Here is a 16,736-nt window from a genome sequence, read left to right on the forward strand (position 1 = left end):
GATCATGTCACTGCCATGTCGATTGGCGGAAGTAAGTACACCTGTGCTTGTCGGTGCAAGTTAAATGCTGCTGTGAGAGATTGAATGCAGCATTTAACAGGTTAACAATCTCAAGCTCTGCCCTCCATTGTTAGTGGCTGGTCCTGGCTGTAATACACAGCCATCACCTGCCAGGTATGGGACAGGCTTGTTGCGTGAGCCCGCTCCATACACCCACTACCAGCTTGTACCTTATATAAGGTGAAAGGTTTAAGAGGGTAGCTTGGTGAAAAGCCAACCTAATGATAGTGATTTGGGAATAAATGGTTCAATTCCTGGAAATATTTCCAGAGAGGGAAACTGCAATGCTAGTCAATGAAGGTTTGGAAATGTTTTATTTTTTTGCTCCTTCTTCATCTAGTTGTTGTTTTTTGGTGAATTTTAGTTTTGTTGATACAAATATGGTGACAGAGAAGGCAAAATTGTTAGAAGAGCTTAATCTGGGTTCAATTTCTGGTCCTTTTTTTAAAAGCCTTCATTTAAATGTTTTTAGAATTTCTCCACTGGGTGTTGCACCCAAAAGTGAGTTTAATAAATATAGAATATTATATTTTGCATTTGTTTTAGTCTAAGGAATAATCTATAAATGATGAAGGTTTTGTTCATCACCATGTTTTTATTTTGAATTGGTTGATAGGTTTTAATATCGGTTGAAAGAATTTTGCCATAGTTCATCATTTGAATGAGTTTTTGTTTTTCAATCTGAATAATCCGTAATTTTTTAAAGTTTTTAATAAAATCTATTTACATTGCCAATTATTTTAGTTTCCCATTAGTCAGTGACCCAAAAACAAGCACTTGTATTGAGGTCTTGGTTATTACTATTAATTCAGATAAAATGGAATGCATACTTTCTGAGATTAAGGTTAATAGAATTAAGAACTGTATTGCTGTTTTCATTGGGTGTACAAAAGTCTTATTATAAAAGTGGCGGAAATTATGAAGCTGCTTGGCTTTTTGCTTGAGTTATCCCTATGAGTAAAATATGTTATATACATATTTATTTTGTTGTTAGGGGGTCTGAAAAATTCTTATTTTATATTTTTAACCATACCTATTTGTTACGCACTAGTCTCGTCTTCTGGATCAAGCTATGTTGCCTTCTTCTATGGTTGTTGCTCTTAGCTGTGCTCCTCAATGGGTCTTATTGTCCTCTGATGCTCACTACAATCCAACCCTTCAGGTTCTCTCCCTTTCCTGGAGCTGCAGCTAATACGTCTGCTGCACGGCCCCACTGTCTGCTCTTTGTCCTCACTCTTCAGCATCTCTCAACAACTGGCTAACTCCTCCTCCAGACTAGGATATAACTATCTGAGGGAAGCTCCCCTGAATCTAGGTTCAGAGCTCCCCTTCCGGCCTGGATTTGGAATGAGTTGGATGTAGGTGCTTTACCTGGTAAAGAGAATCCTCCTTTCCTCCAAGCATGATATCGCCCTCCCAGAAAGGAAGGCAACATCACTGTAACAACCGGTTACCTGGGGTGTTACAGATGCAGTAAGGGGTACAGACCTTTCCTGTCGTGGGCTCATGTAGAGTTCTAGACCTTCCTCCCCGGGCATAATGTCACTGCTACTGCATAATACCCTCTAGGGCAGTCCTCTTTGAAGTATGAGACCCAATCGCCCTCTGCTAGGGGTCACCCATGCTTGACAGAGGCAGCATTGATATAAACCTTGGCATCCGTGCCTGCCTCTCATATGCAACCATATCCCTGCAATGAAAGATTAAGTCCTGAAACCAGTGCCAGAGTCAGGATGTACTTTGTGGGCAGAATTTGTACGGCCCCCGAAGGATGGTATAAATATCCAAATGGCCCTTGGCAGAAAAAAGATTCCCCACCCCTGATTTACAGGGTGGATAGACTATAGGACTCTATGTCTCCATCTCATGGCCAATCTATACACTGCACTTTCCCTATTGAATACATGGTGCAGCGAAATCACAACATTACACTGGACATTATATACTGTATACATATCACAGCAGCATTAATATACTGTATACATTTGTCACATATAACATCAAACAAGACACAGTAACCGAGACGTATTTAAGGGGTTAGGGGAACAAAACATCCTTTGTAACCCCTTACACAGGCACAGGCAAGCTGTCACTATGCATTGAAAAAAAATAGCACAGTGACAAGGGAGCTCATACTAAGCATATGTTGGAATTGAGAACCAACGCATGCTCAGTAGTACAGGGACTGACGTCACTGAAGACCCCTATTTCAGGGTAAAGACAGAATCTGTAATAAGACCTCGTGATGAATGCACTGGGGATTCTCAAACAAAATGTCAGCAAAACGGAAGTGGGTAAAAAAAATAAAGCAATAAAGTAGATTAGAGAGGGAACAGTAGGGACTTTTAAAAGTGTATTATAAAAGCTATTAGATTGCTACTATAAATAGATGGCCATTTAAAATTAATATTCGTTTCAGACCACCCCTTTAATTGAATAAAATATTGTCATAATGACGTCAATAGCAAGTCTACTGTTTTACAAGTTTTTTTTTTCAGCTGGATTGATTTGGAGAGGTCTATTTTGGATGTTATCGCTATTACTAAAGAAAAAAAGTAGTTTTCTTTCTAAAAGTAGGTGAAATGCTGCCATCTACTGGCTGAACATGGGAACTTGTGAAAGAGCAGTTTATTTGAAAGCATATTAGGAAGATATTATTATATAATCTACACAAACATACTACATTATTTCGTTGCATTATTTATTATATGCTTATTTTTTATTTGTTGTGTACAGCTTGTATTGTACAATGATTGCTTTGGGAAGAAGCTATTACACCAGGCAATGCATCAGAAAGCATTGCTGTAGCTTGTTAGGCTACTTTCACACTAGCGTCAGTACGGGCCCGTCGCAGTGCGTCGGGCCGATGTACCAACCCATGCTGTAAAATAAATGCCCGACGTGGGCAGCGGAAGCAGTCTTACGGTGCTTCCGCTGCTCCATTGTAATGTCCGGGGAGGAGGGGGCGGAGTTTCAGCCGCACATGCGCGGTTGAAAATGGCGGACACGACACGCAAAAAAAGTTACATGTAACTTTTTTTGTGCCGACGGTCCGCCAAAACACGATGCAACCATCGCACGATGGTTGCGACGTGTTGCACTGCGTCGCAATGCATCGCTGATTCAATTCTATGGAGAAAAAAACACATCCTGCAGACAACTTTGCAGGATGCGTTTTTTCTACAAAATGACGCATTGTGACGTGCGTCGAAAGACGCTAGTGTGAAAGTAGCCTTAGATTCAACCAATAACCTATTGCGCTTGATGTTTTTCCTAAAAATCCTATCACATGATACTCAGACTGTGATCAAACTCTGATCAGAGTGCGATTAGCAAAATTGGCCCGATTCTCTCAACGAGAGAAAATATGATCGTTTGACCCTTGTTTAAGAGGTATGCTTTACAGCACTTAAATCAACATTTGAACACAATGAATGCAAAAATAGATGCTGGCAGATGAATATACAGACAACACTCTTTTGACCTACATATGGTCACAGCTTTTAAACCAGAATTCTGGCATGAAAGCATTGATGAATGGGACCCAGTTTTTTTATTTTTACTTATTTTGCACTCCCTGGTTATAGGAGTTGCATTTATACTTATAAATGAACTCCCTGGTTCTTTTGCTTAAAGGGCCACTGTCACCCCCCCCCCCCCAGCCGTTATAAACTAAAAGAGCCACCTTGTGCAGCAGTAATGCTGCATTCTATCAAGGTGGCTATTTTAGTTTTTGGTTCAAGTATTCCCAAAATAAAGCGCTTTGAAACTTAGCCAAAATACCTGTCTTTAGCCAGGGAGGCGGGTCCTCACTCCCCAGCTTCAACCGCTACTCTGCCGTCACTCAAATCTTCAGGGGCTTTCGGCGCCACCCCCTCCATGCTTTTTTTCTTCAAAACCGGCGCCTGCGCTGTGTGTAAGCTCTGGCCATGTGACGTCCCAGCCAGGCTTGCAGACTGCGCCTGTGCGGGCATTGCGGCCACCCACCTTGGGAATCCCCACCCCGCAGTGTGTTATGCATTATGCACAGTGCAGGGCTAGGATTCCTGGGCATGCGCACTGCGTGTGTCAGCCTGCCACCCAGGTCCCCTGCCTTACAGCATCTGTATACTGTACTGTACTGTATACTGTACTGTATACTGTATGAGGAGGCACGATCAGCTGAATACAGTATACAGACGCTGTAAGGCGGGGGACCTGGGTGACAGGCTGACACACGCAGTGCGCATGCCCAGGAATCCTAGCCCCGCACTGTGCATAATGCATAACACACTGCGGGGCTGGGATTCCCAAGGTGGGTGGCCGCAAAGCCCGCACAGGCGCAGTCTTGCGCAAGCCTGGCTGGGACGTCACACGGCCAGAGCTTACACACAGCGCAGGCGCCGGTTTTGAAGAGAAAAAAGCGCGGAGGGGGCGGTGCCGAAAGCCCCTGAAGATTTGAGTGACGGCAGAGTAGCGGTTGAAGCTGGGGAGTGAGGACCCGCCTCCCTGGCTAAAGACAGGTATTTTGGCTAAGTTTCAAAGAGCTTTATTTTGGGAATACTTGAACCAAAAACTAAAAGAGCCACCTTGATAGAATGCAGCATTACTGCTGCACAAGGTGGCTCTTTTAGTTTATAACGGCTGGAGGGGGGTGACAGTGGCCCTTTAAAGTCTGCCAGCACTCTATATGAGCGCAGACTTCAGAATCCTCACAGTGCGTGCACCACACACTGTCAAGATTCTCTGGTGTCTGCAGGGCTGTATTTGCCACTAGGCACGTGAGGGCACATACCTAGGGCGGGGACAATGCAGGGGGCGGCACCTGAGCAAGGTTCGTTGTTTTTTTTTTTTTAATAAAAGCTGGGTCACCTCCCGACCGACCCCGCCCCCCCTGGCCACCCGCCCGCCCTTCCACCCACCCTTCTTAAAGACAATACTCACCCTGCTCCAGCGATGCCTAGTCTCGGCTTCTGCAGCGCTCCTGAATGAGCGGTCACGTGGTACCGCTCATTAAGGTCATGAATATGTGCATATTCATGACCTTAATGAGCGGTATCACATGACTGCTCATGCAGGAAGAAGTTGCTGTGCCGGGAGTCGGGACAGAGCCAGAGGGATGTCGGTGTGGCCGGGCGGTGAGGAACAGGTAAGTAAGAGGGACGGAGAGGGGGAATGAAGGAGGACGGTAAGCCGTGCCATTCAAGATGGGAGCGGGGGGTGGGGTGGAGAGATGAGCCATGCATACGGGGGGGAAATATGAGCCATGCATACAGAAGGGGAAAATATGAGCCATGCATACAGGGGCATACAGGAGGGGGAAATATGAGCCATGCATACAGGGGGGGAAATATGAGTCATGCATACAGGGGCATACAGGAGGGGGAAATATGAGCCATGCATGCGGGGGGGGAATATGAGCCATGCATACAGGGGGGGGAATATGAGCCATGCATACATGAGGGGGAATATGAGCCATGCATACAGGGGGGGAAATATGAGCCATGCATACAGGGGGGAATATGAGCCATGCATACAGGAGGGGGAATATGAGCCATGCATACAGGGGGGGAATATGAGCCATGCATGCAGGGGGGGGGAAATGAGCCATGTATACAGGAGGGGGAATATGAGCCATGCATACAGGGGGGGATATGAGCCTTGCATACAGGGGGGAAATGAGCCATGCATAGAGGGGGGGAATATGAGCCATGCATACAGGGGGGTGAAATATGAGCCATGCATACAGGAGTGGGAATATGAGCCATGCATACAGGAGGGGGAATATGAGCCATGCATACTGGGGGGAATATGAGCCATGCATACAGGAGGGGGGTCATTATACAGTATTAAGCATCATGTGGGATCATTATACAGTATGAAGAACTGTGTGGCCATTATACAGTATTGAGCATCATGTGTGGCTGTTATACAGTATGGAGCATCATGTGTGGTCAATGGCCATTATACAGTATGGAGCATCATGTGTGGCCGTTATACAGTATGGAGCATCATGTGTGGCCAATGGCCATTATACAGTATGGAGCATCATGTGTGGCCATTATACAGTATTGAGCATCATGTGGGATCATTATACAGTATGGAGAACTGTGTGTGGCCGTTATACAGTATGGAGCACTATGTGTGGCCATTATACAGTATGGAGCACTATGTGTGGCCATTATACAGTATGGAGCATCATGTGTGGCCATTATACATTATGGAGCATCATGTGTGGCCATTATACTCTATGGAGCATCATGTGTGGCCATTATACAGTATTGAGCATCATGTGTGGCCATTATACAGTATGGAGAACTGTGTGTGGCCATTATACAGTATGGAGCATCATGTGTGGTGGCCGTTATACAGTATTGAGCATCATGTCTGGCCATTATACAGTATGGAGCACTGTGGCCATATTTTTTTTGCTTATAATTATTGTATATAAAATAGTGTGATCAGCAGTGCTAAATGGCTGTGGTTGGGACGTGGATATGGGTGTGACTAGTTGTGAAATGGGTGTGGTAAGAGGCATGGCCTAAAATTTGCCGCGGCGCACTGCGCGCGCCGCAAACTTTATATCTCCTCCCCTTCTTCAAAAGTTGGGAGGTATGGTACCGCATTTGCCAGATCATGGCACGTGCTGCAAATCCCATAGGGAATGAATGAGGCCGAACGCAGTGTTGCCGTAAGTGATCCGTTACGCAGCAGATGCAGAAAAACTGCCCGATCTGCTGCAAAAGGCGACTTTCACATCAGCGATTCTTGCCAAAGTCACTGCCGATAGTGTCATACTCACCAAAGGGGGAGGCAGCACTAAAAGTGCCTAGGGCAACAGAAACTCTAAATACAGCCCTGGGTGTCTGGTAAGAGTGATAAGATGAGTAATAGAATCCAGACTAAATTTTCAATGCTTTTTTGGCGTGTTATATATGACTAATGTAACAAGTAGAGATGAGCAAACCTTTAAAAGTTCAGTACGCCTAACTTATCTGAACCCAATTGAATTCAAGGGGAGGCAAAACCAAATGCATAGACAACACCTTTAGGGGTGGCTAAAAGCTGCTAAAACAGCACATATTTGCTGTAGAAACCAGGAAAAGTAGCATCAATTGACCTAAAGTACAAATACTCCAGAAACAAGAAGAGATCCATTATGATAAAATATATACATTTTTATTAATTTAATTTTAAACCATAAATGTAACAACAAGATTGTAAAAAAGCGGAGTGCCTCATCAGGAGAATGCCATAAATTCCTGGTAATATATATATAAAAAATAAGGAAAAAAAATAAATATTAATAAGTAATGAGGTAGTTATATATTAGGCAGAGATTAAGAGAGGGACTAGAAATGCATAATAGAAATTAATTATTGGATAGTAAGAGGTACATATAAAAATATACCTCCATTCATGTTAGAACAATAGCTAACATATACAGTAACAGTAGTGCAAAATGCACCTACCACAAAGTAACCAGTAAATGCACATGTGTCTGTGTAACTCAATTAACCGTAGGTTATTACCCAACTGTGAGGAGAGATTACACACCAAATATCAAGTAGCAAAAAAAAAGCAAGCCAGAGTAATTACCTCATAAGGATAGGAATGGTGTCTCCCCACCCCGGAGTAACAGCAGTGGACAAACCTTCTGCTTGTTGTGCTACCAAGGTACTTGTTAAGTTGTTAGTGACATCAGCAGCAGTAGCAAAAGCAGCCACAGCAGCCACGACAAAGGTGGCACAGACTGCAATAATGTGAGATTAATGCAGCACACTGAAAACTACACCATTGCCTTGTCTGCCCAGTCTGTGACTGTAGTTTAAAAGTCATTGGAGATTCATGACTTGTTCATCTTGATGAAAGTTAGGCAGTCCACACTTTCAGGGTACAGCCGGATGTGTCTATCCATCAAGACACCACCAGCAGCAGTAAAGACACGTTCTGAGAGAATGCTGGCTAATGGGCATGACAAAACCCCCAAGGCACGACTGGCGAGCTCAGGTCATTCTTCAATTTTTGAAGACCAAAATGCAAAATGGCCTAAACCCCCCTTGATGCCATCAATATTGAGCTCAAGATACTCCTTCACATCCTCTCCAGTCATTCACTATGTGTCAGACTTGTACTCTGTTCCGCTGTTGCACGTAATGGTCTAAAAAATGTGTGAAATGACTCACAAAAATTGTTTCTGCCACTTACACTGCTGCTGCTAATGTTTTTACGTTGATGACTTGATGTTCCTGAGGTTGGTAGTCTAGAACTGAGATGCACACTAAGTGCCTCACTGCTGTCTTTGGGAAACCACTCTTAAGATTGTCTACAAATGTGTTTCGATACTCCAGCATGAATGTGTCCCTTTCCAGGGGATGCATCTGACAAAATTTACTCTTGTACTGTGGATCTAACAGAGTGGCAACCCATGGTTCATGATGTATTGGAGGTGGGGAAATACTCAAGCTTGCTTCCTCCGTCCCCTAACGCCAACCACAGACAACAGAGAGGGGTCATTATCCTCTTCATCTCCTGACTGTTGCACGCCCATCACCTCTTCCTCCTTTTCCTCACCCATTTGTTCCTTGGTTCCAGCACCTTCGCTAAGAGAGCCCCCCTCAAACACTGTAATCCACCCTCCCATAGGACTCACCTGTGCGATGAAAGTCTGGAATTTAAAGATATTGTTATCCCTTCTGCATCCTCCTCTGCTTCCGCATCTTCATCTGAGACCACCACCTTCTCCTGCAGACTATTTAACCCCTTAACGACCAGAGGTATTTTTGGTTTTGTATTTTATTTTTTTTGCTCCCCTTCTTCCCAAAGCCATAATTTTTTAATCTTTAGTCAAAATGGCCATGTGGGGGCTCGTATTTTGTTGGAAGAGTTGTGCTTTTGAGCGACACTATTGGTTTTAGCATACAGTGTACTGGAAAATGGGAAAAAAATTCCAAGTGTGGTGAAATTGCAAAAATAGTGCAATCAGTGTTTAAATATTAAAAATACATAGCAAAAGCAAAAGTAAATAATACAATTTTTGAATATCTTCAATACAGAGAATGAATGTGAAAATTTTGTTTAACCCTTTAACGACCAGAGGTATTTTTGGTTTTGCATTTTCATTTTTCGCTCTCGTTCTTCCCAGAGCCATAACTTTATTTTTTGGTCAAAATGGCCATGTGAGGGCTTTTTTTTGTGGAATGAGTTGTACTTTTGAACAACACTATTGGTTTTACCATGTCGTGCATTTGAAAATGGGAAAAAAATCTCAAGTGCGGTGAAATTGCAAAAAAGTTCAATCCCACACTTGTTTTTTGTTTTGATTTTTTGCTAGGTTCACTAAACGCTAACACTGACCTGCCATTATGATTCTCCAGGTCATTACGAGTTCATAGACACCAAATATGTCTAGGTTCTTTTTTATCTAAGTGGTGAAAAAAAGTGCGACATTTTGCGATCTCAGGTTGGGTGAGGGCTTATTTTTTGCGCGCTGAACTGATATTTTTAATGATACCATTTTGGTGCAGATAAGATCTTTTGATTGCCCATTATTGCATTTTAATTCAATGTTGCGGTGACCAAAAAAATGTAATTCTGGCTTTTTGACTTTTTTTCTCGCTACGTCGCATACAAATATTTGGTATCACTGTGTTCATAATCGCCCGATCTATCAATAAATAAAGGATTAACCTGATCCCTTGAAAAAGATCATGTAGATCGACAATCCGCCACAGAGAGCAGAATAAAGGAACTGCAATTTTTCACCAACGTATGAGGCGCTGTCTTCATACTCTATTTGAATGTTTAGATATTTTCCAGGAAGGACTCTCTGAAATTGACGTGCGCCTCTCTTGTGGGCAGGGCTGCCACTAGAAATTTCGGGGCCCCATACTGGCAAAATTTCCGGGGCCCCCTTGAGACTCCGCCCAGGCTCCACCCCAGCCCCACCTCCACGCTCCACCCCTCAAACTGTCCACAGTCCCACCGCTCTCTCTTGGAAAATCTCCACTTCTCACCTATCACACATTGACAGTTCCCATCACCAGATCACACATGTAGCCGGCAGCTTTTGTTTTGGCCAATAGATTTTTTTTAAGCCACCAAAATGACAAGGTAGACACTTTTGGCCGGGCCCTACTCTACTGTAACCTATTAAATATTTGTTAAAATATGCAGTACAATTTAGGTATATTTTTATTTTTCAATTTTTAAAATGACCTATAATACCACATACAAGGAACAAATACCACAGCACCATGACCAGACACCATATTATCACCACAGTGACCTATAATACTATCTACAAGGCACAAATACCGCCACACCATGACCAGATGACATATTACCACCACAGTGATCGAATAATATCAAATACAAGGAACAAATACCACAACATCATGACCAGACCACATATTACCAACACATAGTGACTGAATACTACAATACTGATCAATAATAAAAAAAACCCACAATACTATCACCATAAGTGCCATTATACACAGGAGATCTGTACTTAGTATGCAGTGTCTGTGTACAGGTAATACAGTTATCACTGGTGACATTATACACAGGAGCTCTGTATATAGTATACAGTGTATAGTGTCAGTGTATAGGTAACACTGACTCACCAGTGACGTCTCTAGGTGAAGTCCTTCATCTTTCATCCCGCACAGACCACCATCACTTCATGCAGCCAGGACTCGTTTCTGCAGGAAATAACAGTTATCTCGAGTTCCACTTGCAGAACACATTACTTAATTTTCCCAACTTCTACATTACACCACATGAAGAAGGCGACATAGTGTCAATCTACACAGTAATAGGACCGCCCCTCCATTTAAAACAGTGTACTCAAAAAATAAAATAAATACATCACTGCAGTAATAATATCTCTTAATTAGCCCCTATGGTAATAATATTCGCCATCCTGGCCCCGTGTGTCTCATTACTGGGGTCAGCCATATGTTCTCCCATCCTGCCCTAATGAGTATCCATCCTGCCCCATATGATCTCCCCATCCTGCCCCATCTGTCTCCATCGTATCCATCCTGCCCCATGATCCTGCCCCATCTGTCTCCAATTCTGCCTCCAGTGTCTCCAATCATGCCCGTATCACCATTCTGCCCCGTCTCCAATCAGGCCCCCATTTCTGCAATCATGCCCCCTGTGTCTCAATTCTGCCCCATCTATTTCCATTCCTGCCCCAGTGTCTCCAGTCATGCCCCAGTGTCTCCAGTCATGCCGCCATGTCTGTCATCCTGCCCCGTGTCTCCAATCATGCCCTGTTTCTCCTTTCTGCCCCATGTCCAGCTTTCTGCCCCTGTGTCCAGCTTTCTGCCCCTGTGTCCAGCTTTCTGCCCATGTCCAGCTTTCTGCCCCTGTGTCCAGCTTTCTGCCTCTGTGTCCAGCTTTCTGCCTCTGTGTCCAGCTTTCTGCCTCTGTGTCCAGCTTTCTGCCCCTGTGTCCAGCTTTCTGCCCATGTCCAGCTTTCTGCCCCTGTGTCCAGCTTTCTGCCCCTGTGTCCAGCTTTCTGCCCATGTCCAGCTTTCTGCCTCTGTGTCCAGCTTTCTGCCTCTGTGTCCAGCTTTCTGCCCCTGTGTCCAGCTTTCTGCCCCTGTGTCCAGCTTTCTGTCCATGTCCAGCTTTCTGCCCCTGTGTCCAGCTTTCTGCCCCTGTGTCCAGCTTTCAGCCCCTGTGTCCAGCTTCCTGCCCCTGTGCCCAGCTTTCTGCCCCTGTGTCCAGCTTTCTGCCCCTGTGTCCAGCTTTCTGCCCCTGTGTCCAGCTTTCTGCCCCTGTGTCCAGCTTCCTGCCCCTGTGCCCAGCTTTCTGCCCGTGTGCAGCTTTCTGCCCCAATGTCCAGCGTTCTGCCCGTGTCCAGCTTTCTGCCCGTGTCCAGCTTTCTGCCCCTGTATCCAGCTTTCTGCCCCTGTGTCCAGCTTTCTGCCCCTGTGTCCAGCTTTCTGCCCGTGTCCAGCTTTCTGCCCCTGTGTCCAGCTTTCTGCCCCTGTGTCCAGCTTTCTGCCCCTGTGTCCAGCTTTCTGCCCGTGTCCAGTTTTCTGCCCCTGTGTCCAGCTTTCTGCCTCTGTGTCCAGCTTTCTGCCCCTGTGTCCTGCTTTCTGCCCCTGTGTCCAGCTTTCTGCCCCTGTGCAGCTTTCTACCCCTGTGTGCATCTTTCTGCCCCAATGTCCAGCGTTCTGCCCGTGTCCAGCGTTCTGCCCGTGTCCAGCGTTCTGCCCGTGTCCAGCGTTCTGCCCGTGTCCAGCGCTCTGCCCGTGTCCAGCGCTCTGCCCTCCTGTGTCCAGCGCTCTGCCCTCCTGTGTCCAGCGCTCTGCCCCTTCCTGTGTCCAGCGCTCTGCACCCTCCTGTGTCCAGAGCTCTGCCCCCTCCTGTGTCCAGTGCTCTGCCCCCTCCTGTGTCCAGCGCTCTGCCCCCTCCTGTGTCCAGCGTTCTGCCCCCCCTGTGTCCAGCGTTCTGCCCCCCCCTGTGTCCAGCGTTCTGCCCCCTCCTGTGTCCAGCGTTCTGCCCCCTCCTGTGTCCAGCGTTCTGCCCCCCCTGTGTCCAGCGTTCTGCCCCCCATGTTCAGCGTTCTGCCCCCTCCTGTGTCCAGCGCTCTGCCCCCTCCTGTGTCCAGCGCTCTGCCCCCTCCTGCGTCCAGCGCTCTGCCCCCTCCTGTGTCCAGCGTTCTGCCCTCCTGTGTCCAGCGTTCTGCCCCCTCCTGTGTCCAGCGTTCTGCCCCCTCCTGTGTCCAGCGCTCTGCCCCCTCCTGTGTCCAGCGCTCTGCCCCCTCCTGTGTCCAGCGCTCTGCCCCCTCCTGTGTCCAGCGTTCTGCCCCCTCCTGTGTCCAGCGTTCTGCCCCCTCCTGTGTCCAGCGTTCTGCCCCCCCGTGTCCAGCGTTCTGCCCCCTCCTGTGTCCAGCGCTCTGCCCCCTCCTGTGTCCAGCGTTCTGCCCCCTCCTGTGTCCAGCGTTCTGCCCCCCCCTGTGTCCAGCGTTCTGCCCTCCTGTGTCCAGCGTTCTGCCCCCTCCTGTGTCCAGGGTTCTGCCCTCCTGTGTCCAGCGTTCTGCCCCCTCCTGTGTCCAGCGCTCTGCCCCCTCCTGTGTCCAGCGCTCTGCCCCCTCCTGTGTCCAGCGCTCTGCCCCCTCCTGTGTCCAGCGCTCTGCCTCCTCCTGTGTCCAGTGCTCTGCCCCCCCTGTGTCCAGTGCTCTGCCCCCTCCTGTGTCCAGCGCTCTGCCCCCCCTGTGTCCAGCGCTCTGCCCTGGGCCCCCCCCCCCCCCCCCCCCGGATCGCCGCTCTCAATTAAAAAAAAAAAAAAAGTTCTACTTACCTCCAGCGCTCCTGCTCTCTGCACGCAGCTGCAGCGTGCACTCGCCGGCGACTGACAATGACGTCAGACGCCGGCGACATGCACGCTGCGGCTGACATCAGCTGCCAGCCTCAGATTGGCTGGCGGCTGTTAACTATTGACGTGCGGGCTCGGGCCCGCACTTCAATAGCGCTGCAGCGCCGGCCGCACCTAAGGGCCCGGTTCAGCCTGCGGCTGCCGGTAGGGGCCCAATGGGCAGATGAGACGGGGCCCGATGCGGGCCCCCTCTGCCCACCGGGCCCCATATGCCAGTCACGGCTGTAATGCCCTGATGGCGACCCTGCTTGTGGGGAGTAGTTAACCTTTTATTTGCTATGAGGTGCTGTGAATTGTTTATTCTTTGAGGACTAAGGGACAGGTCTAGCAACAAGTCCCTCCACTAGCAGCCATTTTATAGACAGGAGATCTGTGCAGTTCGTGATGTAAGCCCCACTAACAAGAGCAGGAAGAAAACCTGTTGTAAAGGTGGTGGAGTTGGCTAAACATCCACTCTGAAGACTTCTTACATATTATTGCAATGACCTGCTGTTATATAAGTTGTTTGTCATGTGAGCTGCAGTTTCCTGGTTATTTAGAGATGATGGGGTTAACTGGTGAGAAGTTAAGTGAGCTCAGGAAGCTAGTTTCTGGTTGTTGGTCAGTTAGAGAGAAGATACTGCAGAAGGAGAAAGTATTCTATATTGTCTGTAGAATGTAGGTCACATGTGTAAAAGACTGTTTAATACTCAGGAAGAAAATAATGATAGTACATTCAATAACAGTACCTTATCAGCAACTGTCTCTTATATCGGAGTGTGGAGGCCAAGAGAACAAGTTCTAAGATCGCATCTGTGTAAGGAGGTGAAACACAAGAAGAGTCTGGGGGCAGTTACCTTCTCCGCTCTGTGCCTGGAACCATTGAGCTGTGCTGCAGGTTCCCCATGGGGGCAGACTTAGAGACTGGGACAGGAAAGAAGCTGGGCAGAGAGCAGGAAAGGCTATGTGCAAGGAACATAGCAGTGTGAGCAGCGGTCAGAGCAGGGTGCAGCTGCGCTTCGGGAGAGAGAGAGCTCCAGGTCTGAGGACAAATACAGGGAGACTGCCCAGAAAGACTGCATCTTGTGAGTACATGAAAGCGGACTCTGCTGTGACTGGAGAGGGGTGCTTTGAGACCTGTGTAGAGACATTGGCCCGTGCAGAGACTGCGACCCCCTGGTACCCGCGGTATCAGTACAGAGACTTAACAGTGCAGAGCCCCTGATTCCTGGTGAGAGACTTATTAATAGACTGACCATCATTTTCCCGGGATAGGCTGTGCTGTAAAAGCTAAAGACTCAGAGCCTGTGCATATCACATTAACTCCCAAAATCCCAGGCAGCAGGCTCCTAGAGACTACTCAGCCCACGGACAACAGAGGGACGACAAGTGCCACTGTTTCTCGGCGCCTACGTTGGAGAAGAAGACCCTACTAGCAAGTCCTCATCAGACTGATAAGTGTTCTTTTCTCAAGAAATCTTGCTTACTTCTGTTACATTGTTTGACTCCCATATTTTTGCACTGTTTTATTGCTAGTTATTTTTCCATTGCTTCCTCCCTGCGAGGAGAACCTGATTCCTGTTATTAAACCCCTCAACTGTTGGTCTGTCTGTTCCATGGTGACATACTCAGTACCTGCATACTATTACATCTGTCACTCCCAATGACCACTGCTGGTAGAAAATAGAGCTGAGGTAGGTTATACAGCTAGGAGTGGGTTACAAAGGGCACTGTGTTAGCTGGTCCTGAAGGATTAGAGACTTCCTATTATGACCAATGGGGGACATGTGGCATTACTGCAGTGATGGACAAAGTAAGACCCGAGTTTGGGAAAATGACTTCAATTTACAATACCACCAAACTGCCATATCTAATATCCTCAACAAAAGAGCCTCTGTTTACCACAAATTAAATGTTTATAGAGTATTATGCCTGCTATCAATTGCTGAAATGGTGTTTGTCGAGTTCTAGTAAAAATGGCTATGTTTTTGCACATTGGTCTCTGACATCCATTTCAAAGGTCCACATTACAACAATAAACGGAAGAAGTGTAAACAGCAAATCCTCACAACACCAGTGGCGTACGAGCAATGGTTTCAGACCTCGCCACTGCTATGGGCCCGTGAACCAGGGGGCCGTTGTCAGTGAAGGCACCCCCTTTACCAGTCAGTGCCCACACTGCCCGACAGCATGGAATAATGAGGGTGGAAGTGTCTGCTGATGATCCCTCCTCCATTATCATTGTGCAGGATGACAACCGGAGGTGAACTCCGGCCATCAGCGCACACAATGATGATAGAGGAGGAAGCGTCACCTTCCACCCCCATCATTCTGCCTCGGCAAGTGATGTGTTAGAATAGCTGGCGCGATTATGACATTACAGCGTGCCTGCTGTTCTGAGATGTGCGGTGCTTCACACCACAATCTTAGGATATTGGAGCATCGGGTGGAACGTGGGGAGGTGAGTACTGTTTTTTTTTTTTTTAAATCAGTGACTGGTGGCTATAAAATAGTATAGATGACCCTGGGGGGTTGCATTACATGAAGGATCATGGGGAGAGCACTTTATTATATGGAGGACCATACGGCAAGCATTATATTGTATGGAGGTCCATGGGGATTGAATAATATTGTACTGACGACCATGAGGAGTGCATTACATTGTAAGGAGGACAATGGTGAGTGCATTATATTGTATGGAGGATCATGAGTAGTGCATTATTGCATTATATTGTATGGAAGACATGGGGAGTGCATGTAGGAATGCTCAGTCCTGACACCCATAATGTGGTGGTGCACCATCTTGGGTGTCAGGTCCGAGCATTCCTACATGAACAGTTTCCTGGAAAGTGGATTGGTCATCGTGTGGCAGTTGAATGGCCACCAAGGTCTCCCGATCTGACCCCCTTAGACTTTTATCTTTGGGGTCATCTGAAGGCAATTGTCTATGAAGTGAAGATACGAGATGTGCAGCATCTGAAACAAATGATACTGGAAGCCTGTGCTAGCATTTCTTCTTCGGTGTTGCTATCAGTGTGTCAAGAGTGGGAGAAGAGGGTTGCATTGACAATCCAACATAATGGGCAGCACTTTGAACACATTTTATAAGTGGTCATAAACTTGTAAATAACTCATGAAAGAATAAAGTTATGTTGAAACCAAGCACACCATTGATTTTCTTGTGAAATTCTCAATACGTTTAATGTGTCACATGACCCTCTTCCCATTGAAAAAAATAAAGTTGGATCCAAAATGGCCAACTTCAAAATGGCCACCATGGTCACCACTAGGGTTGAGCGACTTTCATTTTTTTAAGGTCG

Source organism: Ranitomeya variabilis, chromosome 1 (assembly GCF_051348905.1).
Source record: "Ranitomeya variabilis isolate aRanVar5 chromosome 1, aRanVar5.hap1, whole genome shotgun sequence".
Taxonomy (NCBI): domain Eukaryota; kingdom Metazoa; phylum Chordata; class Amphibia; order Anura; family Dendrobatidae; genus Ranitomeya; species Ranitomeya variabilis.